The sequence below is a fragment of the Lolium rigidum genome, chromosome 2 (assembly GCF_022539505.1).
Source record: "Lolium rigidum isolate FL_2022 chromosome 2, APGP_CSIRO_Lrig_0.1, whole genome shotgun sequence".
Taxonomy (NCBI): Eukaryota; Viridiplantae; Streptophyta; class Magnoliopsida; order Poales; family Poaceae; genus Lolium; species Lolium rigidum.
Window position 1 is genome coordinate 250,252,580 of NC_061509.1, and position 17,390 is coordinate 250,269,969.

General features: G+C 48.6%; 1 long non-coding RNA gene across 1 annotated transcript; it reads left to right on the plus strand.

Moving 5' to 3' along the window:
• Window positions 1-16,171: 16,171 nt before the first annotated feature.
• On the plus strand, window positions 16,172-16,828 carry LOC124688517. The gene is made up of 3 exons (XR_006998547.1): window positions 16,172-16,283; window positions 16,363-16,614; window positions 16,739-16,828. It is a non-coding gene; the product is annotated as an uncharacterized LOC124688517 (long non-coding RNA).
• The last annotated feature ends 562 nt before the right edge of the window (window positions 16,829-17,390 follow it).

Genomic DNA, 17,390 nt, shown 5'->3' on the forward strand with positions numbered 1-17,390 from the left:
CTTCTTCCCGATTCTGGTCGCGATTTTTCGCGATTTTGACCTCCGAAACAGCCATGGATGACCTCCAAACTACACCAAACAATGCCAAACTTCCTCCAACCAACCTCCTTCGACCGAGAGCCAAACTCCTCCGATCTTAGAGCTAATCTTCTCCGATGCAAACCGATCAAAGAGATCGATCAACAACACCTCGCCGTGAGCAACCCAGAAAGCTGATACCACATGATGTAACAATTGATTCATATTGGTGTAGCTGTAGTGACGAACAATGCCTTTGATATCATACTTCAAACCGTTGAGGAAACGCTGCATTGTCATCTCAAGAGACTCACGGACACGGCCACGCTGCATAAGCATCTCCATCTCCATGTAGTATTCATCCACAGTCTTCACACCTTGTCTCAATAGAGTCGACTTATCATATATATTCCGCAAGTAATTTGTAGGCACAAAGCGAGAAGTCATTGCCTCCTTCATGGCACGCCATGTGCGTATAGGCTGCTCACCATCCTCGTCGCGATTACGAACAAAAGCATCCCACCAACGCAAAGCGTAGCCATCAAACTCGGAAGAAGCAAGCTTGATCTTCCGGTGTTCAGTATAATGTGGATGTAAGTTCCACAACTTCTCAATCTTCAGCTCCCAAGTGAGGTATTCTTCAACGTCAGCTCCTCCTTCAAACTTGGGTATAGAAAACTTGGGCTTACCCAAGCCATCTTCCTCATCTTGTCCACGACCATTGCGGCCAAGTGGAGCCCAACCGCGAGGACGATTACCACGTGGCGCATCACGAGCATTGTGTGCGTCATCTTGAAGCTCAGGATCTTCGTCATCGTCTTGTTGTTGTTGCGCGGTTAAATTCTCAACAGCTAAGCGCAAATCAGCAAGATTACGTTGTACATCCGTCATTTGATCTTGCATGGTAGTGACGGTCACATGAGTAGCATCCAGCTTTTGGGAAATCTCATCAATCTTCCCATTAAGCACCTCGTCTTGATCGCGGAATTCACGTCACATCTCATTACGAAGAGCCTCATACTCCCTCCATGTGATGATATCTGCAGCACTCTTGTTTTCCTGGTTAACAATTTTATGATCACTAGCAGACATCGTTAGTAGATTAGTGCACTAAATCAAAAATATATGGTGGTACTCTCACAACTCACTCAAAACTGATAAGAAAAGGAGATCTTACCGTTCCAAAGTAAATTAGTGTTGCTTACCACTTGTAGTAACAACTAGTGCACGGATGTAGCGAAGCGAATATCAAGGGTATAAGAACAAATCACACGACAAAGCGGGGTATATGTGGGGCTGTAGGTAGGCTACCTATTTGCACCAATAACAAGCTCTAGCGCTGACCGTAGACAACCAATGATACTCACACAAGGCGATATAATGGGGCAATGCAACTATATGTGGGAAAGGTTGCAATGCACAAGAGAGACGCTAGCAAAGCTCAACGAGACAGGCACAAGATTGCTCAACTACGGGTGCAGTAAAGTAAACTTAGGCCTTCACTTGATTCAACTAGCACAGCACTTTTCTTTTTGGATTTTTCTTTTTTTTGTAGAACACACGCAGCTAGGTAGCTCTTTTTGCTTCTTTTCAATTTTCGCTTGTTTTTTTTTTTGACACAACTCCTTGATAACACGGCCAACAGAAATTGCCAAGCACCAAAAACCTAACGAGCAGCCTGTCGAGCGGTAAAACTAGTCTCTTCTGGGGAAGTTCCTAGTCACGTTATATCGAAAGGCTGTGTCTATGGTTGGGAACAAGCACACTGTACGCTATGTGGACTCGAAGGAACAAAACTGACTCACTATGATAAACTAGATGATAGAGAAAACACAAACCCTAACAATACTAGATGGAAAGAAAAAGATACGCAAAAACAACTACGAAAAACAACTAAAACTCGAAATTAGTGCAATCTAAAGCTATGGCAAACCCTAACCCTAAATTTTTTTTATGGCTTTTTCTGGATAGGAAAACACTCACAACTCAACTATGGGGTGGATTGTGGATGGCTTACCGAGGAAAACTGGAAATCTGATACGAAGATGATATGGGGTGGCCCGATCTTCTCAGTAAGCAACGGTGGTGATGATGATCACGGGGTGATGGCAGCGGAGAAACACGACGATGAAGTGGATGATAACTTGTATGACGCAACGAGATCTCTCGATTGGTCCCTGTCGCCAATGCAACAGCTCTCAACCACGCAAGATATTCGCAAATCCACACACTTGCGCACGTAGCCGCCGACCACGAAGCGGTAAGTTGCAATCGTCTAATTCCCAATGGAACAGCGAGATCACACAAGACTTTTTTAGGATCTACACAATATCAAGCAATATGGTGTAGGGATTCAATAGTTTTGCTAGAGCAAACAACTAAGAACTAGGGTTTATCTTAAACGTGGTCTAAAGCGGCTAGGGGGCGTCCTGGGCACTTATATAGGCGTCCGGGACGAGTTCTGGTCGAAAAGATACAAGAATAACCGACCCGGAATAGATGCTGGTCGAGACGGACTCGGAATGGTCCGGTGCGGAATCCGGTCAACCGGGCTGTGGACCGGGCGGGCCGGTCCGTGGTCCGGTCAACCGGGCGGCAACCGGAAGCTCGCAACTTTCCGGTTTCTGCCCGGTACGATGCTTCATATCCGGTTGGCGGCCGGTTGGCGACCGGTCAGCCGGACTCGGGACCGGGCTGGCCGGTCAGGGGTCCGGTCGGACCGGGTGTTGGACCGGCCTGGACGTCGTCTTCTCCTCTCGCGCATTCCTCCTGCTCCTCCCTCGCGCGTCCATGAGATATCTTCATGTCCAGCTCCATGTCCAGCTTCACGTCCATCTTGACGTTCGTCTTCACGTCCAGCTGCTCCTCTCCTCGTGTGATGCTCGTCTCCTCTTGATACCTGATGATACATAAGTAATAGGACTTAGGCAGTATAAAGTTCTCATCAATCAAAGTATCATTTAGAAACAAGTTCACCTGTTGTTTAAGTAGCTTCGCACGAGCCCTTGTAATTGGTCCAATCCGAACTTCATCGGACTTGAGCTTCACAGCAGGTTCATCTTCATCTATCAATGACGGAGGTAGTGGTGTAGTAGGGATGTCCTTATCATGAATGCTCCTTACCCGCAGGGGGCCTGGGGCGCGCCTGCCCGCTCGGAGAGCCCGCATCAAAGCGGCGGAGAGGCTCCCGCGTGCCAGCAGCGGCATGGGCGAGCGCCGGCACGGCAGCCGGAGTAGGCGGGGCCCGGTGAAGGAGGCGCAGCCGCGTGGCCGCGTTTTGCGCAGATCCGGCAGGCGCCCATCGCTGGGAGGGAGAAACAGGACGGGGGAGGGTGGTCGACGGGCCCGGAGCGGACGGCGCCGATATGGTGGTCGTCAGGGGACTGGGCGTCACCGACGAGAGGCTGGTGGGGAGGGAGGAGGTCGCCGACGGGCTAGCAGGCACCGGCGGGGAGCACGAGGCCGCGCACCCCAGGGAGGGAGACGCGAGAGCCATTGCTTTTATTTTTTCAGTGAGGTCCGGACAGTGGACGGTGAAGTAGGACACGGCCGGCGGCTCGGCGACGAAAAAGGAGACCGTGACCTGCTTTCCTGTGCTAGTGTAGGCTTCTGAGTCAGAAGATTTACCTTCAGCTATGATGTTGCACAGTCCACAGAGCCTGTGACGTCGGTCTGCCGCTGTGAAGGGAAGGAATGCAGTGCACTCGATCGGCAAGTCAGTATACGTCACGCTGTCGAGAGGAAAGAAAAAAGAAGAGGTAATGCGGTTAGTGTAGTTACGTGGTCTACCTACCTGTACGTCCCCACGAATTGCAAGCGGTCACGCGGGTGCACCAGCGATCCCGTTCGGTTCGCACGCGTGCGGGCGTGTGCCTGACCCACCGCCACCGGCCCCTGGTCCTCGTGACAGGCGGCTGCAATTTATGTAACGGATGGCACCGTCACACGTACGGACGGGCGGCGGCCCGATCCGGCATTCATGACCTTCATGCAAACGAAGATTGGCCCGTGTCCGGTGGCGGGGTTCCGACTTCCAAGCGTAAATGGTTCACGAGATGGCGATCACACATTTTTCTAGCAAGTAGGGTGCCAAAAAAAAAAGTTTCTAGATTGCACATTTTTATATGAATCGACAGAGTAGTACTACTAAACATGCGCGCACACAGTTTCAAACAAGAAGAAAGAGAAAAACAAAAAGGTGTGCATAGCCGGTGATATACGTTTGCAAAAATCATACTACTAAGCCATTTTTTGTGAAATTATCGTCTCGCCGTGTGAGACACTTTTACTATTGATCACTCGCTCCAGCCATAGGTTCACGTCAGCGCGAATATTCATGCATTTCTCGCTCACACGCGCTCCTTGCAGCAAAATGATCGCCGTTCTCCGCCATATTGCGCCATATCGTCAGAGGCACCGCTTCTCGCCTTCCTATCTCGGGAGTTGTTCTGTGCGTGCTCGATCAGCTAGCATGAGTTGGTCCTCCCGTCAATGTCCTTCCGTTCCAAGCATAGAAACTACAAGCTTTTCATCTTGGAATCTTCCCCTACCTGCCACCTCCAACCTCGTTTTTCCGCGAGTGACCGGGTAGAGTGCTGTTTGATTGTTTCGGTTAACTTGTTGAGAAGAATTACCAACTAGTTGCATCGCATGCATTTTGTTCTTGACTAGTCGATGATCTTGTTCCTCTAGGTAGTGGCAGACTAGTCATGGATGAACTACTGCGCACACCTACACAGCCGTGGTCGACACAAGAACCGATCTAATTGCTCCACGCACAAATCCGAGGAAGATTAGACCGGTACACGAGTGTCAATTAATATGATCAACAACTTTCCAGACAAAACACTACACAAAATGCTTATTAAAATCATGAGGTTGCTAGCAGATGACAAACTAGCTACTTCGTATTCTAAAATTTGAGAAAGACATTATATTTTATGCATTAACTAATACAGCTTCTTAGTGAGTTTCTTATCTACGAACCGATTGTACTGAACTTTTATACTTTTAGAGATTATTTTTTATGCGAAAGTATAGTTTCCTATTCCCTCCGATCCATAATAAATGTCATGGTTTATGTTCAAATTTGCTATATTTCCGACAAAGATGACAATGCAATGTTAACAAATCGTAGTTGTAATGAAATAAACTAGTGTTGCACTAAATGTTGAAAACTATATTATAATACATTTTTATTCTTTTTTTTTGCCCAATTGCATGAAATATATAGTGTATACCTATTTATGGCAACGACCTCTCAAGCATATGACCTAACAATATGTCAATAACGCCTTCTAATGTATAGCTAGGTAAATACTAGTTTATTTATTGACCTAACAATATGACCTAACAATATGTCAAGCATATGACCTAACAATATACCTATTTATTGAATTTTCTAAAGTATACATTGAACTCATGCCATGATTTTTTACTTGTTCTAAAATATCTCTGTGACGTGAGCCCTTAAAGGACGAAAAAAAGACTTGAATGAAGAGAAGATTGGAACCAGAGAGCTAGCCAATACTGATCAGGAATACTATGTACTAGCAGTCTAGCACTCGCTAGCTATGCTATGGAGAGGAGAAAAGGCTCTTCAAAGTGGGTTATTAAAGCGTCTCCCAAAGGGATTTGGGGCGCGCCGGACAAAAAAACCGTTCCAGCCGCGTCCTCCAAAGCCCATTTTTGTCCGGCGCGCCCCCATACGGTGTCCGGCGCCCCGAGCCCATCCCCGTCCCACAGGGGACGCACCGGGCACGCCGGACACAACGAAAAGCGAGGCGGGGAGTGACGGGGCCGCCCCGTCGGCCGGCACGATTAATTTTAACCTAACCGTCGCCTACCTCGCGACGGAAGTTATTCGCGCGCGGTGACACACGGCGGCATCTTTGCCTTAATGGCGACGAGAGGGGCAGGCGAGACGTCTCGTCGGTGCTGCGCAGCCTCCACGCGTCGCCGGCGTTCGCACACCACCGCCCGTTCTGCGCGATCTTCCCGCCTCTTCTCGCCTTGTTCCCGCGCTTTCTTCCCGACACCGGCGTCTATAAAGGTCTCCCGGCTCAACGGTAGCCACCACACCTGCCGGCAACAAACATAGCCCTCGTCGCTCCACCGCCGTCTCCTCCACCACCGGTAGCAATGGCGAACCGCCCGGCGGCTGGCCACTTCCCTCCACCGCCGTCCCCTCCACTTGCGGTTCCGGAAACGCAGGTCGACACCGACCCCTCGGCAGCGGCCGGGAAGAGCGATGGCGTGCACACCGTCGGCAGCGGCGGGAGGCGATGCGGCAGCGAGGCCCGCCGGCGGCGGGAGGCGGCGCGGGCGGCGGATCCGGCGGCGTTCTGCGCCCATGGCCCCGCTGCGGCGAGGCCGCGGCGGCAGCAGCATGGCGAGGAGCAGCGGGACGCCACCGTTGCGGCGTCGACGCCTCGACGAGACGAGGAGGCGCGGCGGTGCCGGTGCCGGGCGGAGATGGAGCAGCGGTGGGCTGACGAGCGCCACCGCCGGCGCGGTGAGCCGGAGGCGCCGTGCCGTGAACGGCGGGAGTCGATAGAGCGCCGGCAGCGGGAGTCGATCGAGCGCCAGCAGCAGCTGGCGGCGGAGGAGCGTCATCAGCGGGAGGCGGCGCTGAGGGCGTTATGGGGGAGGCGGGCGGATGAGTTGGCGGCGGAGGACGCCGTGTTGGCGGCGGAGGACGCCGTGTTGGCGGCGGCGATGATGGAGGCGCCAACAGATGTGGAGGAGGAGGCGCCAATGGAGGAGGAGGAGGCCGAGGCGGAGGAGACCGAGGTGGAGGACGACGACGACAACGAGCTCGAGTGGTCCGACGACGACGGGCCGCACCCGGACGAGACGGCCGATCAGCAACGCGCGCTCGTCGAGTCCTTCGAGTCGGAGAAGAAGCTCCAGGACGACGCCCGTGCCCGCGAAGAGGCGCAGATTCGTCGCGCCGTCGAGCTCTCCCTCCAGGCGGCCCAGCAGCGGAGGGCGGAGGAGGACGCGCGGCGGGAGCGGCACCGTCCGGCCACCGCCGAACGCAACGAGAGGAGGCGCGCGCAGCAGGAGCTGCGGCGTAGGGGAGGCGACGACGGGGCGGGGCCGTCGAACGCACCGCCGGGCGGTCAGTAGTCTAGGTTTAGATGAAATCTAGCCGTTTTCATTCAAACTTTGTAATATATAATCAAAATTGAATGAAAACCTTTATTTTCGTGCACCAATATTCATTTGGGGGCGGCGTTTGGGGGACGCGGCTGGGGAGCGACGTCCCCCAAAGGCGGCACGAACAAAACACGTCCCCCAAACACTCAATCCGGCGCGGTTTGGGGGACGGTTTGGGGGACGCGACTGGAGATGCTCTTAGATGTGAAACACGATGGCAAACAGTGCCATGGTATGGACAACAAAATATTTCTCCACTTTCACCTTATGATAGTAAAATGTTGCATGTGTACGAAGAATGCGAAAAGCTGCACTTTTCTACGATTAGACTGCATATCTTTCCATGTGCTAATTCCAGCGTTCGTTCTTATTGCAACAACAATTAAAAGTAGTTCTCATTTTGTAGCCTAATTAAAAGTAGCTCGATCTTGGAGGCAACATCTTCAACAATTTACCAAAAAATGAAATGACACACGCATGATTGCCCCTTCGCCAGGTGTGTGATACATGTGCTGGGAGAGATCTGACGGCTGGCGTGGCCCTGGGGCGTGGTTAAAAGTATTTGGAACTGAAATTTTGAACAGGAGAAGTGGACTGTTGCAATTCGATTACGCGAAGGACGTTGCATTACAGGATTTGCGGCCATGGAAGGGGAAAAACCTTACACACCGTGGCCAGCAGCCTCGCATGGCTCCTTAATTACCTGAAGAAGGAAGAAAGAAACAAGCAGAGCATCGCATTGAGTATTCTCAAATAGTCGAAGGGTTTCCCAGAAAAAGCCCGGTGCAGCTTGAACACGGCAGCAGCCGGCCGGCAAGATGACATACCCGAACCTGCCGTCTTCCTGCCGCGAGTCCAGTGAGTCGTGTAACCATGTTTCACTTGCTTGATTTTTCTTGATCCGTTCCGGCAAGACGACAGACCCGAACCTGCCGTCTTCATGCATATGAGCTCGCGCGGCCGGCCGGGGTCCCTAGTACCGGCACATGCCGCGGTGTCGTCGTCACGCTGCCGTGCGCGCGTGGGCGTCTGGCAACGGCGGTATACTAGGCAAGCCGACTAGCGGCGCGTATGCACGTGTGTCGGTGTGTGGCATCTCGATGCTGGACGGGTGCAGTACCTGGTCGTCTGATGAGTGATGAACGATGATGACAACAGAGGACGCAGCTGTCCCACTTGAATTTGAATTGTTTGGGTTACCATGCAAGAGATTCCATTGTTTGAGTACATCCCGCCATACATATGTGTTCTACTACCATTTTTGGCTTGACGAAAAACATAGGATTCCAATTCACACGAATTTGGTTACCTCGTCATGTGATACTAGAAAAATGAGCAAACGAACATGCACGGATAAATTTTCTTTGGATGCCTTTTCAAATGAAATATGGTACTATATAGCACTACGTCTTAGTTTTAGAGCATCTCCAGTAGATTGTGCAGAATAGGGCATGTGAGGCAAAACCTAACTTTTACATTACTTGGGACAAAAATCCTCTCCAATAGATGCCCTAAAATATTTGGTGATGTAATTTTTGAGGGCATCCATATATTTGGCCTCAGGTTATGTAAATATACATCACCTGGAAAGTGATGTGAAAAAAATAATTAGGCACTCAAGGAAGCCCAACTGTCAACCTAAAGCTTCACGCGGGAGCTTGCCGACGCCGGCCTCGCTCCAGGCTCGCCAAAGCCGCAAATACGCGCGGCACAGTTCGCCCCGTACTAAGGGCATGTACAATGGTGCTGACTAAGTTGTATATAAGTGATGGTTATATGTGATTTGATGATATGGAGGAAAGAGAAAGAGAAGAGAGTGAGGTTGTCTGTTAAGTTGCAGACAATCTGTAGCATTTTTACAGACAACTTATAGACTGCAATTTTGCTATTGTCTGGAGGTGTGTGTAACTTATACTCACGTATAGTTATGGCTAAAAATAGACAACTTACAAACATACTGTTATACACATTATCTATACTAGTGTCTATATATGACATGTAGTAGTACTACAGATTTCATCTGTCTAAACCAATGTACAATCCCTAATGCCCTCTGCTGCCGGCCATCCCCTACTGATTCTCCTCCAGGAGCGGCACGACAAGCTCGGTGGCAAGCGGATCCATTGTTTTGGCCTGCTTTATTTTTTTCTCTTTCTTTATCTATCTAAATTACATTTACGTCGCTGGGCATATCCCAACCCAAACGGATGGTAGATGCATCGTGGCCGATTATGTATCCTCTACCTGATATAAACGAACAACAAAGAATATTTTTCATGTATACGTAAACAGAGCAAAATGATTATTTTTGTGTCCAAAATGTGTTTGTGATGCCCTTGCAAGGCTAGGGAATAATGTAAAACAAACGGCAAGTTGGCAACAATGCATATATGGACCCATTTGGTAGCCTGGCTCGATTTCGTGCACCACTACGTAAGGGAGAAGAAACCCCTACGCGTTTCAGATGGGCCACGGGCTAGAAAAGGCATGTCGTTTGGTCGCATGCGCACAGTTTTTCAGCCCAGTTGAGATTTGAGCTCTGGCTGTTTGGTAGATCGGTTTAAAGGGCAAATAGCAGCCTCAGAACGGTGCCCTATTGTTTGATTGCAACCCAAAATCAGTTTATGGTTATCACTTCCCTTCAGCGGCGAGGTTACTAGTGATCAACAGCGCACAAGCAAGCATAAAAATGCAAGATCAGAGTTGAAAGATCATAGATGCTACGAAATAGGTTTAGACACCATAGTTCAGCAACGATCATAGTTTACGAGTTGACAGGACACTTGTTCAGACAACATAGTTCAGATACGCCACCATTGGATAGTAGAGACAGAATAGTATCAGCGAAACAATACTAGTAGAGCTTCAGACTTCTTCTTCGAAGACAACACACATGGTGGCATTGCCATGGTCCAGGCACCTGCTCATCACCTCTTGTGCAGGTGTGGTCGAAGATGACCACACTATACTCGAAAGTAGACACCTTCTTGAAGGTGAGAAACTGTCCTATCTTGTGCTGATGGGCGATGGCGAAGGCCCAGCCATACATCGTCATGGAAGCGGCCGATGTTACCCGTCCTTCCTCGGTGCTTCTTTGACGGTCCCTCGACGGGAATCTCCGTAGGTGCCCCAAGCTAGATCTTCTCAGTCTGCAACAAGAACACATGTCATTAGAGGTGGCTGCTCACAAATATAGATGAACAAGGACATGAAAAACATTAGTGAGGCCTCATACATTGGGTCATACGGAAGCTGAAGGGACTGTCCCCAAACTAAGTCTAGTGTGCAAGAAATGTCACACACACCTCTAAGTTTGAGGGTAGCACCTTGCATTCCATTGTGTCATACTTGAACCATTGGCCATCGGATAATTGAGGAAGCAGAAAATGCGTCACACATTGGGTCAGAAGGCACACAACTCTACTAGGAAAAGGCCTATAGCTGCACCGTGTACCGTCGGCGCATTATTTTTTTGGTGCGCCAGCGATATTTACCACCGGCGCAGCACTTATTCGGTGCGCCAGCTGACGAGGGATCACCTCGCCAATGCCTACGTATTGTAGACTTGGGTTTCGGGAGAGAGCGACGATGGAGATTCCGGGAGCGAGATTAGGCACACGACGTACCCAGCTTCGGGTCCCCTCGGTGGAGGATCCCTACGTGCTGCTAACAATCCAGTATATGATCATAGATGTGTTTACAGGTGCCGCCGTAGGCGGAGCTATGTTGTATATCTATTGTCTATCTGTTGTCCTCCTTATTTCGGGTGCCCTGGCTAGCTTTATATATGCAACCAGCCTAGGGTTTTACAAGAGTCCTAGTAGACTACTTCTTCGGGTTACCTTGTTGGGCCTTCTCCATATTTGGTCTTCTCCATATTGGGCCGAGCTGGGTATACTAATAATGGGTACCCGAAGGGTATACCCATGTCAGTAGCCCCCGAGTGTCTAGGGAAGTCGAAGACTTGCGTAGAGACTCCAAGCATAATCATCTCCAAAGGCGAGGTCCATGTCGTAGATCATGTGTAGCATAAATGATGTCGACGATTCTTGAAATTATTTTTCTATCGGGTGCGCGACAGCGCTCCCGATGGGAGTAGCCCCCGAGTCTATGGTCAAGTGCTTGCACTTGGGCATAGACTCAAGTTGTACTACTCGATGAAGAACTTAACTATATTTCTGGAGGACTTAATGAAATCCATGTGCTCCCGATGGGAGTAGGCTCCACTCGAGTCGTAGAATCGAGTTGAGTCTACAAACCTTGATTGTCATAGATGCTGTCGAAGTTATTTTTCTATCGGGTGCGCGGCCAGCACTCCCAATGGGAGTAGCCCCCAAGGCTACAGCCAAGTGTTTGCACTTGGGTGTAGGCTCAACTTGCTTTTAATCGACACCACAATTTTCCTCTTTCTTGTATCTTATCGGGAGGGTGAACAATACTCTCGATAAGAGTAGCCCCCGAGCCTATGGGCAGGTGCTTGCACCTAGGCATAGGCTCGAGTTGTACTACTCGATAAAGAACTTGGCGCAGCCCCTCTTTTTATCGACTCCGGGCCGTTGCTATTTTTATTTGACATCCATATCTATATTGTACGGGGATAATGGTAATTGGGGCTAGTTCATCCGACGGATCAGGTACTAGTTAAGCTGCTCTAGTGGCAATCCGCAAAAACCTACTTCAAGATCACGTCCCTTGACATGATCTCGGGATACTGGTGCTAACTCGACGAGGTGCCGCTTAAGGTCTTACCATCTGTCGAGCCCCGGTCATGTTTTATCGGGTCCACGAGCGCGTCCGCCGGGATATTTCTTCACATCTGTTGATGTGGAAAAAAGTAGCGAGCGCAGTCTTTGACGATGCCACGCCACACAGGACGGACCCGGGGTCTTACCTTCGCAGAGTTTTGCGGCATTCAGAGATTATTCGCGACTTTGGCGCTCTGAGAATATTTTGTCAAGTGCATTGTTCGGCTGATGCAATGACCCATTTTGCGGGTTCTTCTATTTTTCTCTCGGGCTTGATAAGACAGCCGAATATATTGGTTATTCTATATTGTCGGGTACATCACCGATGCTCTTTCTCGGAACAATATGACGAGTCAATGAACCCGAAGATTTGTCCACGTTTTTTTTTTGGGTTCCTCCTTGATGAAAATTTTGTCGAGTTCCTTCTTCAGGAAAATTTCTTCGGGTCCTCTTTGAGGACAATTCTTCGGGTCCTCCCTGAGGACAATTCTTCGGGTCCTCTTTGAAGATAATTCTTCGAGACCTCCTTGAGGACAATTTTTCGGGTCCTCCCTGAGGATAATTCTTCAGGACCTCCCTGAATAAGATTTCGTCGGGTTCTATTTTGAAGACAATTTCTTCGGGTTCTCTCAAGATTTCGTCGGGTTCCTCCCTGAAAAAGATTTCGTCGGGTTCTCTTTTGATTTCGTCGGGTTCCTCCCTGAAAAAGATTTCGTCGGGTTCTCTTTTGATTTCGTCGGGTTCCTCCCTGAAGACTTTTTGTAGGCGCAATTATTCTTTCTGTCGACCTGAGATGCAAAGTGAAGAAGTATGGCGCAGCCCCCGAGTGTCGGGTGCGGCAAAAGTAAATGATAATCAACTTTATGCAAATCAAAGGAACACTTAGCTTATTGGGCACGACGGAGTCGGCGCGATAAAGTCTTCGAGTGCGGAGAAGAAGTCGAGCCAAAGTAGAAACCACCAAATAGCGAAAATAAATGCCGCCAAATTGTTTGATGAAGAAATAGCCGAGCCCCCGAGCGCTGCTAGGGTGATGTCATGATTGTTGCTTAGACGCCGTGTCACAGTTGTTACTCGGGGCGAAGTTGTTGTCGAGCCCCCGAGTATTATTCGTGTCGCCGAAAAAAGGTCATTAAGGATGAAATACTGAAGATGAAGTCCGAGATGAAGTACTTGAGATGAATCCATATTAAAGATTACACCATCATATATTGAAGATGAATCCGCCGATATCATAGAGGATGAATCCATTGACCCGAAAAATCCAGTAATAACCATAAAAGATGAATCCGTTGATATCATAGAGGATGAATCCATTGAGCCAGAAAAATCCAGTAATAACCATAAAAGATGAATCCGTTGATATCATAGAGGATGAATCCATTGAGCCGGAAAAAATAGATCCAATAATAACCATAGAAGATGAATCCATTGACCCGGAAACGCGTCGGGTAATATTGTATAAGTGAACCAATAATAACCCAAAGAATATCAATCCAGTAATCTGAAGAAAATAAATCCACTGAGCCGAAGAAGATAAAGCCACTAAGTCGAAGAAAATAATTGCACTGAGCCGAAGAAGATAATTCCATTAAGCCGAAGAAAATAAATCCAGCGAGCCGAAGAAGATAATTCCATTGAACCGGAGAAGATATTTCCACTAAGCCGAAGAAAAGAAATTCACCAAGTAACCGAATATATTTGTGACAACGAAGTAATGGCGCAACCCCAAATGTCGGGTAAATTTGCTGTAATGATGCAATGTTGCAGCCCCCGAGTATTCGGGTGTGGAGAAAATGAATAATAATTGACTCTTGGGAAAGGAACACTTAGCTTTATTGTTGGATGCGGTAAAGTCGAGGTGGAAGTAGGCCGTCCGGAAGATGGAGTCGATGAAGCGGATGTGCTTGATGCAGCGGAGCCGTGCGGCGTTTAGCCGAAAATATTTGACATGGTGGAAGTAGTCGGCATGGAGGAGAGAATCATCGAGTTCGCAGCGGGTGAAACCCCGGGCGAGGCGAATGCGCGTAGTTGAGTTCACGGCGGCGAGCCCCCGAGCGTGACAAGGGCACGATGTTGAGTGCGCGACGGCGGACGCGTGATGGCGAATGGGGTCGACACAACAAAGTAGTCGAAGCTTATTTCCAATCTGCAGTTATATTACGGCGCAAAAAATCTGCGCGGAAATAATAGTACGAGCCGAAAAATATTGATAAAATAAAATTTGGTTACTCAAAATATAGCACATGATGTTCTGTGTCAAATGACAAGTTCGCGACGGGTGAGGCCGCCAAGGACGAACCCCGAATACTGGGATATGATGCGGCGTTTAGCCAGAAGGAGGTGCGCCGCAGTCGACATGGATGGATGCGCAGCAGCGGAGTTCTTGGCCGCGGATGCGAAACCAAAGTTGCGCCGTCGTTGGGTGAGGTTGAATGTTAAAATCGTTCCGTTGTGCGCCTGAAAGAGTCTGAAATAGACATACTTGTATGCAACAAATAATACAGCCGTAGATACTTACTTTTTTTCTTCTAGAATTAGCACAATAAACAAAATAGCGATATAGATTGGATACGTAGCGCATAAAATCAGAACGGACATAGTTCTCATCCTGATACTGCTTCTTTTTCCTTCTTCAAAATTTTGATCTCGGCGAAAGTAACACCGATTTATATGTTCAAAAGATAGCATCGTCTGTCTCTGATCTTTCTTCATCGTGGCTTTATCCTCCAAGTGATGTCCGTGTAGAAAACTACTAGTACCATGATTGGTATATACTAGTGCCAGAACGTGCATGCATCAGAAGGATGAATCTGACCTCACGTATTACTACGAACCTCCGTCATGCAATACATGCTGCCACTGCATGCCCGTCTAATACCGCGCCACTCCATGCCGTGCTCGTCGCAGCCCTGCAACTTCAAAGAGCCATCTAAGGTTAGGAATCTGCAGATGCATATACTTGACTATTGCACGTTCACAGATATTTGGATTCCATTGACGAAGAAAATCTCGTGTCAACACATCCGGTATCCTTCATGCCCGTCTGATGCTGTACTACCGATGCACCATACTCGGTGCCGGCCAGTCGGCACCTGCAAACGAAGCACCGGGTCGCCAGAATCTCGATAAATATATAGAATCAATCGTGTAGTTAGAATCTAAGAGGAAGCAAGTTTCCGGATAGTAAAAACAAAAGGCCTTGCATTGCCTTTCTTAATTAGGTGATTGCGATTGCGAGTGTGCACCAGAAATCTACTCACCCTGTCCTATTTTGCCAGCCATGATCCGTTGTTCGCTGCATGTGATACTAATTGGCATCACGTAATTAAATTAACGATTTACACCTGCGCTTACTCGACCCCCAGATTCCATGGATGAGAATCATGGATTTCCTCTCATCAATCTGCAGTGAGAACCTGTCCAAATCATGAAGGACTACCGGACGTGAGAGAAAGAAAACAACATGGGAGATATGGATTATATGAGGCGATCACGCACCTGAGAGATTGCTGTTTCACGGTAGCCGCGTGGTAAAATCATCTGTCGGCGGCGGCAGCAAATAAGAAACGCAGCCGCAGGGGCTAGATCGGTTTTAGGAGGGGAGACGATAATGCCGTGTGGAAAAGGCTAGAAGGCTACTTTCATCCAATGGCTGTTAATATATGAGAGGAATATGGGACGTGTCGCTTTGCTTTTTATGTGAGGATTAATGTGGTGTCACGTTGGGAGTCTCCAATTAGTCTCCACTACTATTAAAAGAGCCAGAGTGGCAGATCCAGACGATCTGGGCCATACAACAAACAAATTCAATGGCTCAGATTTACGTTAAAACAGTGTTAGACGTCCACCTTCCACGCCTAATCAAAATCATCAAACCGCTTCAGGACATCCGATAAAAACGAACCGCTTCTTTCCCCAGACGAAACAATCCCCTCGCGACCCAACAGCGCACGCCGCCGCCAGGCCATCCCAGTCGACCCCATCGCCCCCATCGCCGTCCGCGCCGCTGCCATGCCTCCGTCCGCGATGCCGCCGCCGGCCGTCCGTCGACCCCATCGCCGTACGCGCCGCCACCAGGCCTACGTTCGCGATGCCGCTGCGCAGTCGTCCGCATGTCCGTCCCATCGTCGCCTTCCTCAGTCGTCAGCCCATCGGCGCTGGCAGCCATGACCGTCCGCGCGCGTAGTTCTCAACGAGGATGCCTTCGACGATCTCCGGCACGCCGCCGTCTTCGCACCATCGCCGCACGTCCCCTCCCGTCTTCCAACTGCAGTTGAACAAATCCCCGCCGCCGAAGAGCCTCTTGCAATCACGCGGTGCTTCTCCGCTGAGTATAATCGTCCGGACATCTTGCAGGTACGTCAAGCTGATTTCATCGTTGCAAATTTCCATGAACTTGGATCCATCACAATGATTCAATGACTATTATCTTCAGGTAATTTTCAGCCCCATGGATACAGGATACTTCGTTGTACTGTTTTGGCACTCAGCTTTGTATGCTGTGAATGCGGGCAGTGGGTTCAAGCTGATCTGAAACAATGTGGAAGGCCTCAAGATTCATTTAAGCTCTATAGATTCATGATTATGGTATTGCATTTTTGCGAGCTACAAATAATTGTGTCCTTTAATAAGGTTCGCGCTTCCAGTTTACCAGAGTACGTAGACTTCTTCAAGTAATTGGCAGAAGGTTGGTGTAAAACACTAGCCGATGGACAAGTTATAATCCGCCCATCTCATTCCTTCAGTACATATATATTTCTGTCTGCTCTCTACATTCTACACCATTTTTTATGATACTTTGTGCTTTCCAGATATCATTGGTGGTTCATGCACGTTCAGTGACAAGGGAGGCTGTCTTGAGTCGAACTAGGGGCCATTGATGATCCTTACATATTGAATATACTTGTTGCGATGTAATTGTGTGGAAGTCTTCATTTATATACTGCTGATGTTGTTTACATTGTGGTTTGATTTCATTTTGTAGTACTTATACATGATTTGTATGTAGCTCATACACAACTTCGAGGTCGAATCCATAGAGGATATCAAGCCAGTTTCTGATGGAGAGGAAAGAAGCAGTTCTTCTCTCCAGTTAAAAAAGTTGAAGGCAAGTTTCAGAAATAAAAATTTACATTCAAGCTATACACATCTAGCTGATTGCTGCTACTAATTTATTCTAAACATCCTATTTATTACTTCCAGGGGCATCCATTTATATTTTCTATGTTTCTGGTTTTAATGGAACATCCATAGGTGATCCGAGTTGTCTGGAAATATAACTCATGCGAACCATTTTTACCATTGTTTATTGATTTGAGTTGGTGTTCTTCTATTCGGATCTGATGTAAAAAATACCAACGGGTTTGTATTCCATTTTGGGGACAGTAAATATATGCATTGGTTCATGCTATCTCTTCCCTAAGCGATTCTAGATTCTAGATCTTGCAAAGAAGCACTCTCTGC